This window comes from Leptidea sinapis, chromosome 1 (assembly GCF_905404315.1).
Source record: "Leptidea sinapis chromosome 1, ilLepSina1.1, whole genome shotgun sequence".
NCBI classification, from domain to species: Eukaryota; Metazoa; Arthropoda; class Insecta; order Lepidoptera; family Pieridae; genus Leptidea; species Leptidea sinapis.
This window is the reverse complement of record NC_066265.1, coordinates 28,815,048-28,831,740: the sequence shown is the minus strand read 5'-3', so window position 1 is coordinate 28,831,740 and position 16,693 is coordinate 28,815,048. Positions and strand designations below refer to the sequence as shown.

Below are 16,693 nucleotides of genomic sequence, written 5' to 3'. Positions count from 1 at the left end.
TAAATATCATAATGTGTAATTTTCATTTCATTTTTCACTGCATTGTCATTGGGCATTGCGTGTCTTTTACCATCAGCTGAACGTCTCGTCCCTTATCCCCCGAGGTGCCAATCAGACGTCTGACGTCTGCTATGAAAACTACCGTTGTGTGCCAAGCAGACGTACAACGTCTGGTATTATTAGCAGATATTTTTTCGTTAAATATACACAGAGTAAGACAAGCTACACGATATACCACAAGAAAGGTAATTTAACAGACTATAAAAGTAAGAATATTTAATTTTAAAACTTTATCTGTGTAAAATACGACAAGCCGTCAAAATACGGTCAGCCGTAAAAATTATCTGTAGCAGTCGATTTAAAAATTATTTTTTGTATTATCTATGATGTTTTAGTCATTATTCTATGACTAATTAGTAACTTTGAAGTATGTTTTAGTTATAAAAAATTACTACATTCATTAGTAATAATCGAAATGTAATCTGTAGGTAAATCTAAAAAAATCACAAAAAATGCATGACAGCCCTACTTTAAACGAAATTTGTTTAAATTACGCAGCATCTATGGTTTATGTAATCTAACAAAGCGCTAGCTTGTTTAATAATAAAAGCATTGACGTTCGTTTTTATGAACAAGCCGAAAAACTTCAAAAGCAATCAATTTTATTGTGTAACCCGAGCCCGTTGACTTGGCGTTGGTAACGCGCGGCGGCATAAGACTGGCCATCGACTCACGCGTTTTGTGGCGCATTAGCCACCAGACCAGTTATTTTCTATTTGTAATTAATAATAAATTTGTTTAAGTATAAATTACCGCCATTTTTAAAATGATGTTTTTCTTTACAGATTCATGCCTTGCGCTGCGTCCAGACGCTATGCTACTAAAGAGATGTAAGTTGAACTCTGGATTTTCCATTCTGCAATTCAATTAATTGACAATATGTTAGATCTTTAAAATAATAAATTAAAAACAACTTATCTATAAGCTATGAAACATGTTTACCAGTGGGAGAGAATATAATAATATGATATCCTTACTATTTTACCGCTTTTAGCAACTTGAACCGATTTTGATGAAATTTGATGCAGCGATAGACGTTAGCTTGGGAAAGGATATGGGCTACATTTTATCCCGAATAAATCTAAGGTTCCTGAGGGATTTCTAAAGAGTGTTGTGAAATTCACGTCGATGAGCTATAACTTTACCAATAGAAGGTTTAATTTGCCATAGCAATCTTTCTCGAAATAAGATTCCTAATATAATATGTTGGAAACGGGAGCGAAAACGGGAACCGGAACTGGAATAGGACATGAGATAATCTTAAATTCCAAACTTGCTTAATATTTTTAAAAACCCTTTTTCTACTATCTTTACCAGTGCGTGGCTCCTTTGCACAGGATGCCGGCTAGATTATGGGTACCATAACGGCGCCTATTTCTGCCGTGAAGCATTAATGTGTAAGCATTACTTTGTTTCGATCTGAATGGCGCAGTAGCTAGTGGAATTACTATGCAAATCAGACTTAACATCTTATGTCTCAAGGTGATGAGCGAAGTTGTAGTGCCACTCAGAATTTTTACGGTTTTTCAAGAATCCTGAGCGACACTACATTGTAATTGGCAGGGCGTATCAATTGCCATCAGCTGAACGTCCTGCTCATCTTATCTCTTATAATCATAAAAAAAATCTACGCGCACGAAGTCGCGGACATCAGCTAGTATTTATATGTATCATGTTAATATATGATCAATTTCAAAATGAATCAATATATGATATTTGTAAAGGTCATTTGTGGACAAATATCGTTTGCACATTTCATTAATTAATTTATAGCTTCTATCATCAGGTACTTGATGTCGAGAGTCCCAATTCCCCGGTGACAATGTTGCTGAGTGGTTAGGATCAATGTTAAGTGCTTCGATCATGATTTAAATCAAAGCGTAACCAATTATTTGATTGGAGTTGTTGTCAAGTAAGATTTGATTAGGTCTCATATATTGTTATATATAAAAATGGGTTGCAATCCGGGAATGCTGGCAGAAGTGAAAACTTGAACATTATCGTTGTCCATTTTTGAATATTTTGGAATGGTTTGGGAATAATTTCAAACGATGTGATTTAATTGTCAGTATAAAAGTATTAGATTTATGCGGTTTAATATAAATAAAATATTCATTTATTGCGTGCGCTATCGTACACAAAAATGACAATTTAAATTAGATTTAAAATTGAACTCTTCAGATTTATTACAATTATTTTACATTAAAAAAGTTTATCTCTCAGAAAAATCAACTTTCATCAATAATAAACTGTAGGAATATTCACGGCTGAGATTCATTCCCTGACCAATGATTCAATGACCCATACGGTCATCGTTAAGTTGGAATACCGAACTATAATTAGTTAAAAGAAATCTTCATCTATAATTTCAACGAATGTACACAGGCTGCACTAAAAGTATTGGGAATGGAATATTTCCACTGTTCCTTAAATAAAGAATATTAAAATATTTTTAATTGAAAATTCCTTGGTTTTAAAAATCGAATACCATTTATTTATTTAAAAAAAGATTCTCGGTCTTGTCACAAGGTCTTGTCAAACTTGTTTAGTCGTTGAGAAAATGGAATTGACTCGAGAAAATTCTAGAGCGATGACTTATTATGACTTTCGAAGTGGTTTAACACAAAAACAATGTGTTGACCGGATGATTTCTGCATTAAGTGATGAAGCCCCATCCAAAACCACAATTTATCGCTGGTTTGCTGAATTTCAACGTGGACGTGTCAAGCTCAGTGATGACCCCCGTCAAGGTCGTCCAAAAACTGCAGTCACCAAAGAAAACGTTGATGCTGTGCGTAAGCTGATTGAGGAAGATCGACATGTGACATACCGCAAAATTCAGGCTACTTTATACATTGGCATGAGTCAAATACAATTAATCTTGCATGAACAATTAGGTGTAAAAAAGTTATTTCCCGATGGATACCGTATTTGCTCTGTGAAGAACAAAAAGCGGCTCGCGTTACTTGGTGCGCCAGAACTTTCGAAAGGTTCCACGCAGGATCCTCAAATGCTGTATACAACATCGTATCAGGTGACGAATCCTGGATATATGCGTACGAACCCGAAACAAAAAACCAGTCACGAGTTTGGGTGTTCGAAAATGAGTTAAAGCCAACAACAATTTGTTCGTTCACGGAGTGTTGCAAAAAAAATGGTGGCCACGTTTGTCTCCAAAACCGGCCATGTTGCGACTATTCCTCTTGAGAGAAAAAGAACGGTTAATGCAGAATGGTGTGCTAGCATTTGTTTGCCACAGGTCGTTTCTGAACTCTGTATAGAGAACTGCAACCGCCGCATCATCCTCCATCACGACAATGCGAGTTCTCACACCGCGCACAGAACAAAAGAGTTTTTAGAGCAAGAAAACATAGAATTTATATTTGTAATTATTATTTTTACAAACAGCCACTAATCGTATCATTTTCATTGCATCATCATCATCAGCCGGAAGAGGTCCACTGCTGGACAAAGGCCTTCCCTAAAGATTTCCACGACGATCGGTCCTGCGCTGCCCTCATTAAACGTATTCCGGCGATCTTGACCAGATCGTCGGTCCATCTTGTGGGGGCCTATCAACACTACGCCTTCCGGTACGTGGTCGCCATTCGAGGACTTTACTGCACCAACGGCCATCTATCCGTCGAACTATGTGCCCTGCCCACTGCCACTTCAGTTACGCAATCATTTGGGCTATGTAGGCAACTTAGTTCTACTACGGATCTCCTCATTTCTGATTCGATCTTGCAGAAAAACTGCATTGCTTCAATTCATAACCAAGTTTAAATATATTAATATTACATAGTAGATACAAGTCTAAATATTGTAATTAGGTAGCACAAGTCTAAAATCAATATCAACGTTGCATGTTAAAACATATCAAATTAACCTATGTTATAGTTATGTCACGGCTTACTATGATTTAAAATCGACATTGCTTCAATTGAGCTGGGCGTCATAAATAGAGCACGGCAATACTGCAAGCCGGCCCATATTCTAGCGCTCTACAAAATACAGGTCCAGTCATATATGCAGTATTGCTGTTATCTCTGGTCTGGCGCACCCCAGCATCAGCTCGAACCATTTGACCGTGTTAAATGCTGAGTTGCTCGAATTTTCGGAGATCCAGCGCTCTGTAAATGCCCAGATCACTTGTTGCGTAGTGACGTCACTTTATTGTGAGTCTTAAAATCAAATCAGTCTAGAAGCGAACTTATACTATACGTGATGATACTAGACATAACCTCCTCCTTTTTTGGTTGCATTAATGTATTTTTTTATGAAAATAAGAGACGAAATGAGCAGGACGTTCAGCTGATGGTAATTGGTACGCCCTGCTCATTACAATGCAGTGCCGCTCAGGATTATTGAAAAACCCAAAAATTCTGAGCGGCACTACTACTGCACTCGACATCTTGAGACATTATAATCTCATTTGCCCCGTAATATCACTAGCTACAGCGGCCTTCAGATCGAAACACAGTAATGTTTACACATTACTGCTTCACGGCAGAAATAGGCGCCGTTATATTGGGAAAATAAAATATTAGTCAGCGCAATTCCCGTTGCAAAAGCTTGTATATATTGATTGAGATTGAGAAATTGATATTTTGAGGCAAATTTATGAAGAAGAAAATTTTATAAGCTAAGTACATAGCTAATGAAAGTATAAATGTTTGCTAAGCGAGGGCGTGAGCGGAGTATGGGGCAGGGGGTGTTCGGCGGAGCGTACTTTTTCAGCAAATCGACGCTGATTACAGCACAGAGATGTTTGCAGACTGCTGTTCGATGTTAACTGGCGCACAAACAAACGTCTGAAGCTCCGCTTGCATGGATGGCGCGAACACTCCGGGCGTGTTCAATAATTTTGGCTATTTATGTTTCTAATGCTGTCACTGATTTCTTTTAACTTTTGCCATCACATCTGTGATTACAGAGTCTCAAAATGAGTATACATGCGTGTGTGCTTTGGACCTTAAGAATATTTAAGTCTATTTTAGTTTTTTACACGGTTTTATTTACTTTGCCTGTATGTATGTTTGTTTGTAACTGACTCATTTGGGCGCGATTATGCCCCATTTTAAACGACCAGATTTCGTTCAAACTTAGTAGATTTATCGAAGACCGATGACATTAGAGGAATTTGATAAAATTATTTCATTAATCAATTTGAAAAATAAGATTATTGTTAATTTTCAAATCAAAATAAGGTTTTTTAACTATTTTTATTAGTTTAATATCATATATACGATATTAAACTGTATGTAATGTAGCTCAGGATTTTTTCAGATAGTATATATCAGAATATAATTATTAGATATAATATATGAGAAGCTATTGCTTCTTTCATCTATTTACGAATTATTATATAATAAGTAACGTAAGCGTAACATTTTTAATCAAGCTTTTGCATACTAAGCTAGCTAGCACCTCTGGAACTGTGCTATAAAGGTTGATGCATTCAATGTTCGATAATATATTTATTATAACAGTTATTATTTATTACTTTCCAATAAATATTTGATGTATTTAACGCTTTTTAACTTTAAACACGATTCATATATTGGATGTGATACCTTAATACAAGCTCATTAGTTATAATGTATTATAACTATAGTTAAACACTCATTGATTTAAAACAGCGACCGTTGAGTTTCTTCTCACGAGTTCTACTCTTTCCGAACATATGGTAGATTCAGTAATCTAGATGAAATATTCATAATGACCATTCAAAAGTTAACGTTTAGGTAGCTATACCTATTGCCTACACCGACTTATGGGTGCCAACCTTGGTCTCTCACAAATAAAAATTTAAACAAATTAAAAGTGTGCCATAATGGGATTGAGCGCAGCATGTTGAAAAAAATAAGTATAACAAACATAAGAAAGAAAACAAAAATGGAAAGTATGGAAAAAACAATTAAGCAGCTAACATGGCGTTGGACCAAAGACATTATAGAGTGGTATCCAAGATATGGAAAAAGAAATAGAGGGAGACACAAATGATACGATGGGAAGATGATTTCAAAAAAATTGCTGGACCAACATGTAGAAGAACAACTTACGACAGGTAAATGTGGAAAGATCTGGAGGAGGCCTATGTCGGCGGAAGCGAGCAATGATTAACATAAGATAAAACTTATATTTAGTGAAATATAATTATAATACTTTAGTATATTAAGTTGTAGCATAAGTTAAAAATGTCCTTTTTAGTTTGCTTGCAATAAAGGCTTCATTCATTCATATAGCTACTTAAATACTTGAGCGCTTTGAAGTACGTGTAAAGCCAAAATAATTGTATCAAATATTTTTTTTTAGTGAGCCGATTGGAATGAAACAAACACCAAATATTACAGAGAACTTTAAATCGAGTAGAGTAAAATGCATTCAAATTGAATTAGGTATTTCTGAGATGTAAGTTAATCAACGTTATTAGCTATAATTAAAACTTGGGGCTGGGCGATGGACATGGAATACAAATAATTGGTGCAGGCTAGTCAATTTGCCTACTTTTAATTTTAACTGTGACTTTCAAATTGGGCCACAAAATTCGTAGAATTGTATCAATAATATCATTTACTAAGCGGGAATCATGACAATCATTTCCCAAGTGTAATAATCGTACCACAATTGTAACTTATGTATTTTTAATAAACCGAAATTAAAACGGATGAGAGAATTTAAAGAGAACTTATTGTTCGTGATCCAATTATTATATGAAAAGATGACTACGTTTTTAAGTCTACAAGAGCAAAGTTTAAAACGTTGTTACACAAATAACTTAGTTATTTCACAATACAAATGTATACACTTGAAGAGCATTCGCAGAAAACGTAGAAATAAATATATTTGTATTCTTAAGTGTATTTTTCCGCTCCGAAAGTCTTGTTCCGTTGTATTCGTGGAATGGAACGTTCCGGTCGCTGACTGTGAACTTGCTGTTCTAAAGCGCTACTGGTTACGTAAAATATAACGCATTCATACAAACCAGGGTTTTAATTATATCATAGAATCGGTTCTGTTTCATTCAAAATAATTCATTTACATAAAGGTTCAACTTAGAACTAAAGAATCAGTGTAAGCGAGTTTTTCTATGCAAGTTTCGGTTTATGCTTAGGTTTAAGTGGAATTTAAACAACAGAAAACTGTGTAATAAAGATTAACTAAACTTTCTCTTCTGAATCTGGTTGTTTAGTGTTATACCCCTCGCAGGGTCACAGGATCCCACGTGTGCAAATGATCCGGGTGGCTGGCCTTTTGCCACTCCTGCCGCTGCCCTTCAGCCAAATGCGTTCATGGATATATGGCTCTCTTACCAACAACCTATACAACACCCGATGGATAAATGTCTCATGCTGAAGACAGTCGAAAGAAGCGATTCCTGCACTATCGCCCAAACTGACACGTCGACTTATCAGCTTGAACCGTTAACCGTTAATAACGGTTTCGTGGTGAGCACCAACTGAGCCGGCTAGATTATAGGTACTACAACGTCGCCTATTTCTGCCGTGAAGCCGTAATTTGTAAGCATTACTGTGATTTGGTCGGAAGGGCGCTGTAGCTAGTGAAATTACTGGGCAAATGAGACTTGACATATTATGTCTCAAGATGACGAGCGCAGTTGTAGTGCCGCTCAGAATTTTTGGGTATTTCAAGAAAGTCAAAACTGCACGCAAAATATACTTATTGCAGAGACAGGTGCCCCTTTACCATACCATACCATGCGTTTACTTCTCATCTCTATTCTGATCGATCCGGAGGATATTTCTTAATGTCGCATTAGGCCTATGCAGAACAGCTACAGATCGCCACAACTATTATGGACACGTTTGCGATTTCCTTTTGGTTTCTGTCTAGGACTAACATCGATATAATATTATATAATTGTATTTATGATCTTGTATGTATTAAGGCATTCGATTGATTATTGAACTGATCCATATGTATATTTCCACCAATGTTTGTGTGTAACGGATTTTTAAACATAATTTTCATCACATCCAAAGACCAATAAATATACCTTATGATATTAAATCAAATCAAAATAACTTTATTCATATAGGTCACGGAAATTACACTTATGGACGTCAAAAAAAATATTTCTTATTGAATCTACCACGACTTCGTATAGGGTTGAGCTAATGAGAAGAAATAGCAAGAAACTTATTGCCACTCTTTTAAATCAATATTTATATTTCCATCGTTTTATTGTATTACAACTTTGGTCTTATGACACCAATTATAATAATTTGTTACTCTTCAGTTATTATTATATGTATATTAAAAAAATAGGGTGATTAAACTATCGGAAACAATATTAAATCTGCGTCTTCTTAGCACCCTAGTAACAGAACGTGCCTTACACAACTTATAACGCCGGTAAAAGGCAGTTTATCAAGCGAAGATAATATGGCCGGATAAATTTAAAGGTGAGCCATTGTGAGGCGATCACAATCTTTTGAACCGGAGGCTTTTTAACGCGAGCCATTGTCACACATTTCCCTCGATATTGTCCTCAGTACTCCGCAAGAGTGCTCCACTCCAAGAGTGGCCAGGGTGAAGTTACTTTAGGTAACTTTATATAATAACTATACATTCAAAATTTAACCCTTTTAAGAAATGACTGAATACTTAGTTAAAAACTCTAAATCTTGAAAAGTAATAATAATGATTTCAATCAAAACTAATAAAAGCCGAACAGCTACAGAATATAATTAATGAGAAGATTTGTGGTTTCTAGTTTTTGTAATTACATCCTCCTGTTTAAATTCTAGTCAACTCGTTTCTATGAAAAATCTTTATGTAGAAGGGGTTAGTAATTTAAACTCACTTAAAGTTTAAAATCTATATTTTACACTTTCCACTTACAACTATTATATTTACTTACTACAATTTGGGCAGCGTTACCCCTTACAATTAACAATGTGTAATGTTCTCTCGAAGTTTTTTTTGCACCCAAACAAAGCGAAAGGGCTACCCTCCAGGATAAGGACGGTGGTGAATGCTCATGCATACCAACGTAGCCTAAGTCTGAGTTGGTTATGTGGGACTCACGTAAAACCTAGGTGCCTTCCCACTAAACACCACCTGAGGTTGCTTTGGGCAGGTGCCCTCTAAGCCTTCATCGAAGGCGACCTTCTGTTGGGGAGAGAGAGGCGCAAGCGGCACTCCTTATGGAGATATTCTCTCGAACTGAGCGCTTTGGCTTATATAGAGCACGACCGTCAAAGTGATGATGCTACCAACTGTAAGTTGGTACTACTGTAGTACCAACTAACTTACACGAATCAAGTTAACCAAAAATCTGAATATAATATGCTACTATAGTTATTTCTAAAATTATAGTTATCTTATGTATAAAATTGTTAGTTACCTTACTCCTCCGAAACGGCTTCATTGATTTTTATCAAATTTTATATGCATATTCAGTAGGACAATCGGCAACTATCTATTTTTCATCCCCCTAAATGTCAATAAGTGATAATTTTTTTATTATTATTATGATTCAGCATTAAAAAATACATACATATTTAAATTTTCGTCCTTAATTATATAAAACAGTACTAGCAAAGTAAGTCGTTAAATATATGTTATAATTAATTGGGATGTCTAATTTAATCAATCATATATCGTGAACTTAAAATGTCAAATAATGTCAAAAATGTCAAATGTCTTATGACAGTTATGACGTTGGTAGCGCTTGTAAACACATCAAGTTGACATATTTATATATATATAAGAGATTTCCACGTATATAGTATATATATACTCATCACGATATCTCTGGAACCATTAGAGCTAAAGACTTGAAATTTGGTAGGAATATTCTTTTCACCGAGTAGAGGTCAGCTAAGAACGGATTTTACAAAATTCCATCGGCAAGAGTTTTTTTTTTATTATGAACAGAACAACGTCTGTCGGGTCAGCTAGTATATGATATATCTGACTGTATTATATTGTTTATTATAACTGTCAAACGTCCTAGTAATCCAATACCAAGAACGTTTGTAGGAATCCACGTAGAATGTCTGTCCCACAACATCATAGTAGTGGCGGGGTGAAGGGCACGCGCCGGGCGACTACCAGCTAATATAACTCCAGTTATTGCATTGAGCCACGCGGCCGCTCGTCACAACAATACATTGCTGCACGTCTGTATATTTGATGCTTTGGTTACTTTGTAATTCGTGTTATTTGTGCTTTTTCTGTAGCCATAATTTAATTTAACTAAAAAAATGGTTCTTACGAATGTGTGTAATCATAAGGCCAAGAGAGGCAGAAAATCTATCTCCCTGCGCGACTAAAAACACTATGGCCTGATTTGGAGTGAACTTTTAACTATTTATTTTGATTATATATATTGACACAATTTTACACAAAATTATTGAGTCCCAAAACAGGCCGAGTATAGTTGCAAGACAACATTATATTGAATACAATATAATGTTAAAGTTAGACAACATTATATTGAATACAATATAATGTTGTCTTGCAACATTAAATTGAATTAAAAATTAAAAAAAAAAAAAAATTAAATTAAATTTTTAAATTCATTTAAAACAACAATTCTTTCTTTTACACATACATACTTAAACATACTCGGAAACTATGATCCATATTCATCATAGTGGAAAAGTTTTCAACTGTGCTTCCCCGTGACACAATTGCGCTGTGTTTTCCCGGGGCAAATAAGGAATAGGGAAGTCCCAGGTCCACGAGTGTCATATGAGAAGAGGATTAAATGGAGAGTTGACAAGTGGGAGAGTCACGCTGCCGACCTATGACGTCAGTACGAACGGGACAGAGTCGTCCAGATTAAGTACCACACTCGCACAAAAACCTGGTGCCATTATGTTTGGCATACGTTATTGTCGAGGAGCAAAGCCCATCCCCTCCACCAGAATATAACAGTGGTCCTTGAAAAGATTTTACTCCAGGAGAGTACCGGCTCTGCTAGAGTCAGAGAGTCCCTCCCGGAGCATTCTCGGTCGGGCCGCCCGAATCTGGTCATGACACTGAACCGTGCATTTTCGAGAACAGACGAGGCATTAACATCAAAGCACCTCATATTAATTGCCAGGGTATGTGTGTTCGTTATGGAGGATATCTGCTGTCGCCGTTCGGTAATTTTGAGGATTTTGTAGATTTTCAGGAACGCGTCATCTCTAGGTCGATAGTGCAGTGACAGTTCTTTTGACTTTCTGCAGAATAGAATAAAAATACATTTATTCACCATAGGGAGTGAAAATGACATAACATTTTGCAACAACACTTGGTGAACGTCATGAAGCTATAACAGATTCATAAAGAAACTTTGACATGGGGAGAAGAACTGATTAGAAACTCGCAGCCCATCTTATATATCATATAATAATAAAGTTGCTTTGCCTACTTAATATACTATAAAATTTAGATGGCTTGCGCAGAATCAGTCAAGAACAATGCATTACTGTCTTCTTTATAATCTGCTATAGGCAAAGTTCTGTGTCACAAAAACTTTAATATATTTCTTAAATTTGTGCTCAGTGAGCCCAAGTATACTGGCTGATATTTTATTGTAAAATTGAAGTTCTACGAAGGAACCCTAGCTGTCTATCCAGATAGAACGTTGACATTGTAGCGTTTCACATTACATAAATCAGGTGACCCATCCATTCATTTTATAAAAAACTTTTAGATGTTTAAAATTGCAAGATGAAATAAATTGACGATCCATTTTTATATTGACAGGACATGTTATTGACGCTATTACACGAACTGTACAGTATATTCCTTCTTCTTGAATTGAAATCAAATTAAGTCACAATTTGCACCTTTAGACGTTTACCCATTGAGTATTGTGCAGATTGTTGGCGTGAGTGAGCTTATCTCTGAACGCATTTATCTGAAGAGCAGTGGCACATGTAGCATTGGGTCAGCTAAACAGGTACGATGTCCGAATCAAGGTGTGCACCCTCGCGTGAAGTTCATCAGTAAATAAGCACCTTTTCACAATCACTGTAAAAGACAGCCCTAAGTACAGAGGATGTCTCGTTGAAGGCAAAAAGTCTTCTCAAGTAATCAAATTCAAATATTTTTATTCAAAATAGGATGTGAAATCCTTTATTGAAAGTCAAAAAACTAAAAACTACCACCCATTCCAAAATGAATGCCTCAGGCCTGAGAAGAATGGGCGCAACAAACTACGCGGGTTTTTTTTTTCTTCAAAAATATGTTTTACAATTAAAGTAGCATTTACAAAGTAACAGTGTACAATTAAACTTATTATTTAATAGCCTGAGGGCGGTCACTCCATTCCCAATCTGTGGTATCATTAAGAAAGTCATTTATGTTATATTAACCTTTACGACATAAACGTTTTTTAACAATTCTTTTGAATAACGTAATACTTTTGCTTTGAACATTGTCTGGGATCCTGTTGTAAAATCATATACATCGCCCCACAAAAGACTTGATAACTCGACTTAGTCGAGTAGTAGTAGCATTTCACATCACATAAATCAGATGACCCAAGCCTTCATTTCATAAAAAGCTTTTAGATGTTTAAAATTGTAAAATACTATAAATTGACGATTCATTTTTTTTCTGACCGGATATGTTATTGACACTTATACGGTCTCAATAGTAGTGTAAGTGCAATGCTGTAATAAAACCGATTATTTCGTTGATTGTAATGCCTCGTTAAAATTATTCCACTTCAGAACCAACGCATATGATATGGGGAGTATATTCCACTCATCGTATACATCCTCATACGTGACTGACATAAATCATCGAGTTGCGATTCGAATCGGATTAACAATATGTGTATTATTTTTTTTTCAACAGAGATTGTTGAACTAAAAATAGTCTCTTGACAAATTAGTATTATTTATTAATTATGCTTCACAGATGTCGCTACGAAATCATGTGTGCTTGAATATATCACCTTATCGCTAAATTTAATGACATATTATCGGCATATATTGACTTTGCTTTAGACCATAAACGTAACCCTACGCGCTACATTAAGCATTGGACCTCAGAAAAAAAAATTTTTGAACACACCTGACCACACTGGAAGAAATAGACGAGACGAGCAGGACGTTCTGCTGATGGTAAATGATACACCCTGCAGATTATCATTGATTATTGAAAAACCCCAAAAATTCTGAGCAGCACTACAACTGCGCTCGTCACCTTGAGACATATGAAGTTTCATTTGCCCAGTAATTTCACTAGCTACGGCGCCCTTTGGAGCGAAACACAGTAATATTTAGCTGATACATTACTGCTTCACGGCAGAAATAGGCGCCGTTGTGGTACCCATAAACAAGCCGGCATCCTGTGCAAAGGAGCCTCCCACTGGCATTTATATATACTAGTGTTGTTATATAATATTACAAATAAAGGCTGCTATTCCAAAAAATGGCCAAAATAGCGCATACTTGAAACCATTTCGTGACCGTTTACATAATGCTAATATTTTTGCAAAAATAATAATATACATACCGGGATTCGATATACAAACATATATCGAATCACGGTAGGTGCAAGCATTTATATGATGAATATGGATGTTTGTTTCCGAGTCATGGATGTTTAAATGTATTTATGTATGTTTTTATGAATTTATCTATGTTTAAGTAAGAATATTGTATTAAATATATCGTTCTCTAGTAACCCATAACACAGACTATATATGCTTAACTTGGGGCAAGATAATTTGTGTAAAAAGTGTGTCAATATTATTATTATTATATTACAACACATTGGAAAAAGCTGTTACTCAGGGACTAAATCTAAAAAAATAAGGTCATAAATGACACGACAAAGAGACAATTGAAAAAAGATCAGAACTTATTAAAACAAAACCTAGAAAATTAATAAAGGCTATAATATTAATATTATCTGCAGTATAGTCATTAATGAAATGGAGATAAAAAACAATCGCAGGTGATATTTATATTTTTTTTAAATTTGTTGAGGCTACTGTATTTGCATTCTATGACTTCGGTACACATCTAGTTATTTTAGTAATTTGTTTCATCTATCACCATAAATAAAATACCGAAATTAATGCTGCTCTAAAATATACTGTTAGAATAGAATATAACAGAAAACACTTTATTAGAAATTAAAACATACACCTTCAAAATTATAATCCTAAAATAATAAATTAAATGAAATAAGTAACAAAAATTACTAAAATTTAATAAAAAAGTGTTTGTGTAGTACTTATGTAGGCACGCAAGAAGTTATACTTCTATGGCCTTACTAAGCAAAAATCCTTAAAATTATTTATTCCACGTGCTATTCTACGTTTGTAGAAAGAACAATATTGTAAAAATCTTGCAACGATGGCTTTGACAATCCTATTATATAATATTATAAATGTGAAAGTTTGTATGTCTGGATGTATGTTTGAACTTCTTTAACGCAAAAACTACTGAATGGATTTTGATGAAACTTAACAATAATATAGCTTACACACCAGAATAACACATAGACTATTATTTATAAAACTATCGCGTGAATTATACTTTATATGGCAAAACAACGTTTGCCGAGTCAGCTAGTTAATTATAAAATAACCAATACGGCTGTACGGGCTTGAACCTTTTGCCTATCCTAATAATAAAAAAATCTATATTTAATAATAAAAGTGTCGCCGACTTTTACGTCTCGACTCACAATCAATGATAGCACGTAGTAACAAATAAAGCGACGGACGCGGTGATGATCATTGAGTCGCGACGTCTTTCATGTTTCAGTTAGCACGGCCGGTCGCCGTATTTTATACATATTTTATTTTATTGAATATTTCAACATTTATATCTCTTCTTAAAATCATTTTTTTATTGATCTTTTCATACGTCAATCATAGTTGATAATTATGTATCACCAGGGAGGCTCCTTTGCACAGGATGCCGGCTAGATTATGGGTACCACAATAACGCCTATTTCTGCCTTGAAGCAGTAATGTGTAAACATTATTGTGTTTTGGTCGGAAAGGCAAAAAAATTACTGGGCAAATGAGACTTAACATCTTATGTCTCGCGGTGACAAGCGCAATTATATTAATTACCACTCAGAACTTTGTAATCCCATATATTATATATGAGATTACAAAGTTATTTACGCAGTTGGTGTTTGTGTTGCATGGTTACGTGACACTTTCGAGAGTCATATCTAACTATATCGACTTAAAGAAGGAAGAATTTAGGCACAGGAATTCTCAATTTTTGAATACAATACAATATAGGTTATGAGAGATACACTTTGTTTCCTTGCTATGGCCAAGTTAATCTATGTATTTAAAACATAAAATATTTTCAATATTGATATGGTCACTATAAGATATTACTAACGGCTGTTCCCAATATTCAGTCCATCTCTTACTTGAGATAAAAATCGTAACTATCGTTGACTTTTCTGTCCCAATAAGTTTATTGACGGTAACTCACCTTACTGTACACGCTGTCTGTCAATGAGACGACGTATAGCTTACCAGCGATAGAAGTTTGTATGGAAATGAAAAGAATGACTTATCGGGTATATTGGGACAGCTTCAGATTATTGAAAGGTAATTACTGTAGAAGGTAGTAATTTATCTCTATCTGTAAATAGTATATTGGGAACGGCCGTAAGTTAGCTAATTATGTAATAACTTAAGACAGAAGCACCCTTAAGTAGGAACTAAATAAGGGATTAAAAGCCCTCAAATAGGGGATAATAATTGCAAAAAGTATAAAAAAACTAATATATGTATAATATTATACTGATTATCTTAATTTAAAAGTACTATGTATCAGTTATTGCTATCAAAAGGAGCTGACTCAGCGGCATGCTGTGTTAGTATAATACCAACACAGCGCTGATTTCCAGCAGCCACCTGGTGACCCATTGAGTAACTGCTATTGTTAAATAATATTTTTTGTTTTAATAAAGGTTCCATTAATATTTTTTTAAAGATGATAATTTGTAATTATGTACTACTTCAAAATATAGGTAAATAAATATTAAAAAAATAGCAATGTTACAAATGCAAAATTAAATATTATAAAATAGCAAATTAATAAAATCAATATGAAAATAGCCCATATTAGGAGCAGTAGCGGAAATGGCTTATAAAATATAAGCTATTTCAAGTAAAAGAAAGCCCTCAAGAAAGTATTAAGTAAGGACAAGCGATTTGTGCAAATTGCTCATTTAAGCATATTCTCAAATGCAAGATGTTCAATAACAAACATAATACTTTTATAAGCTGGATATATACCTATTTTCTTTTGAACCTGAATAATCTTCATTTTATGTCCCATAGATCGTTAAGAGGGACAACCCACATTTAGTAAATTAAAAAACTCGAACAAATGAAATGGCCACTCGTTTTTATTCTCAACCGCGGCGACCGGCGACCAGCGACCGGTCACTGACACAGAAGGGTAAATACGCAATGAAAAAAGAACAATTAGGGACGACCTAACGACATGGTAGCGTGCAAGATGAACCTCAGGGTAAATATCTCCCTCTACAGCATTGTTGGCCTTTGAATGTAAAAGACGGAGCCTGTGGAAATATTATGTTGAGCCCGATATGGTTTGCTTTTAGCTTTATAATTTACTTGACTAATTCAAGAAACTCACCTATTTTC

General features: G+C 34.9%; 1 long non-coding RNA gene across 1 annotated transcript in view; it reads left to right on the top strand.

The window, feature by feature from the left end:
- The window catches only part of LOC126965856 (uncharacterized), a 193,103-nt gene that overhangs the window by 126,985 nt on the left and 49,425 nt on the right, over positions 1 to 16,693 (top strand). Inside the window, exon 3 of the long non-coding RNA XR_007729617.1 lies at positions 846 to 890. This is a non-coding gene — a long non-coding RNA (uncharacterized LOC126965856). The remainder of the gene's footprint in view (positions 1 to 845; positions 891 to 16,693) is intronic.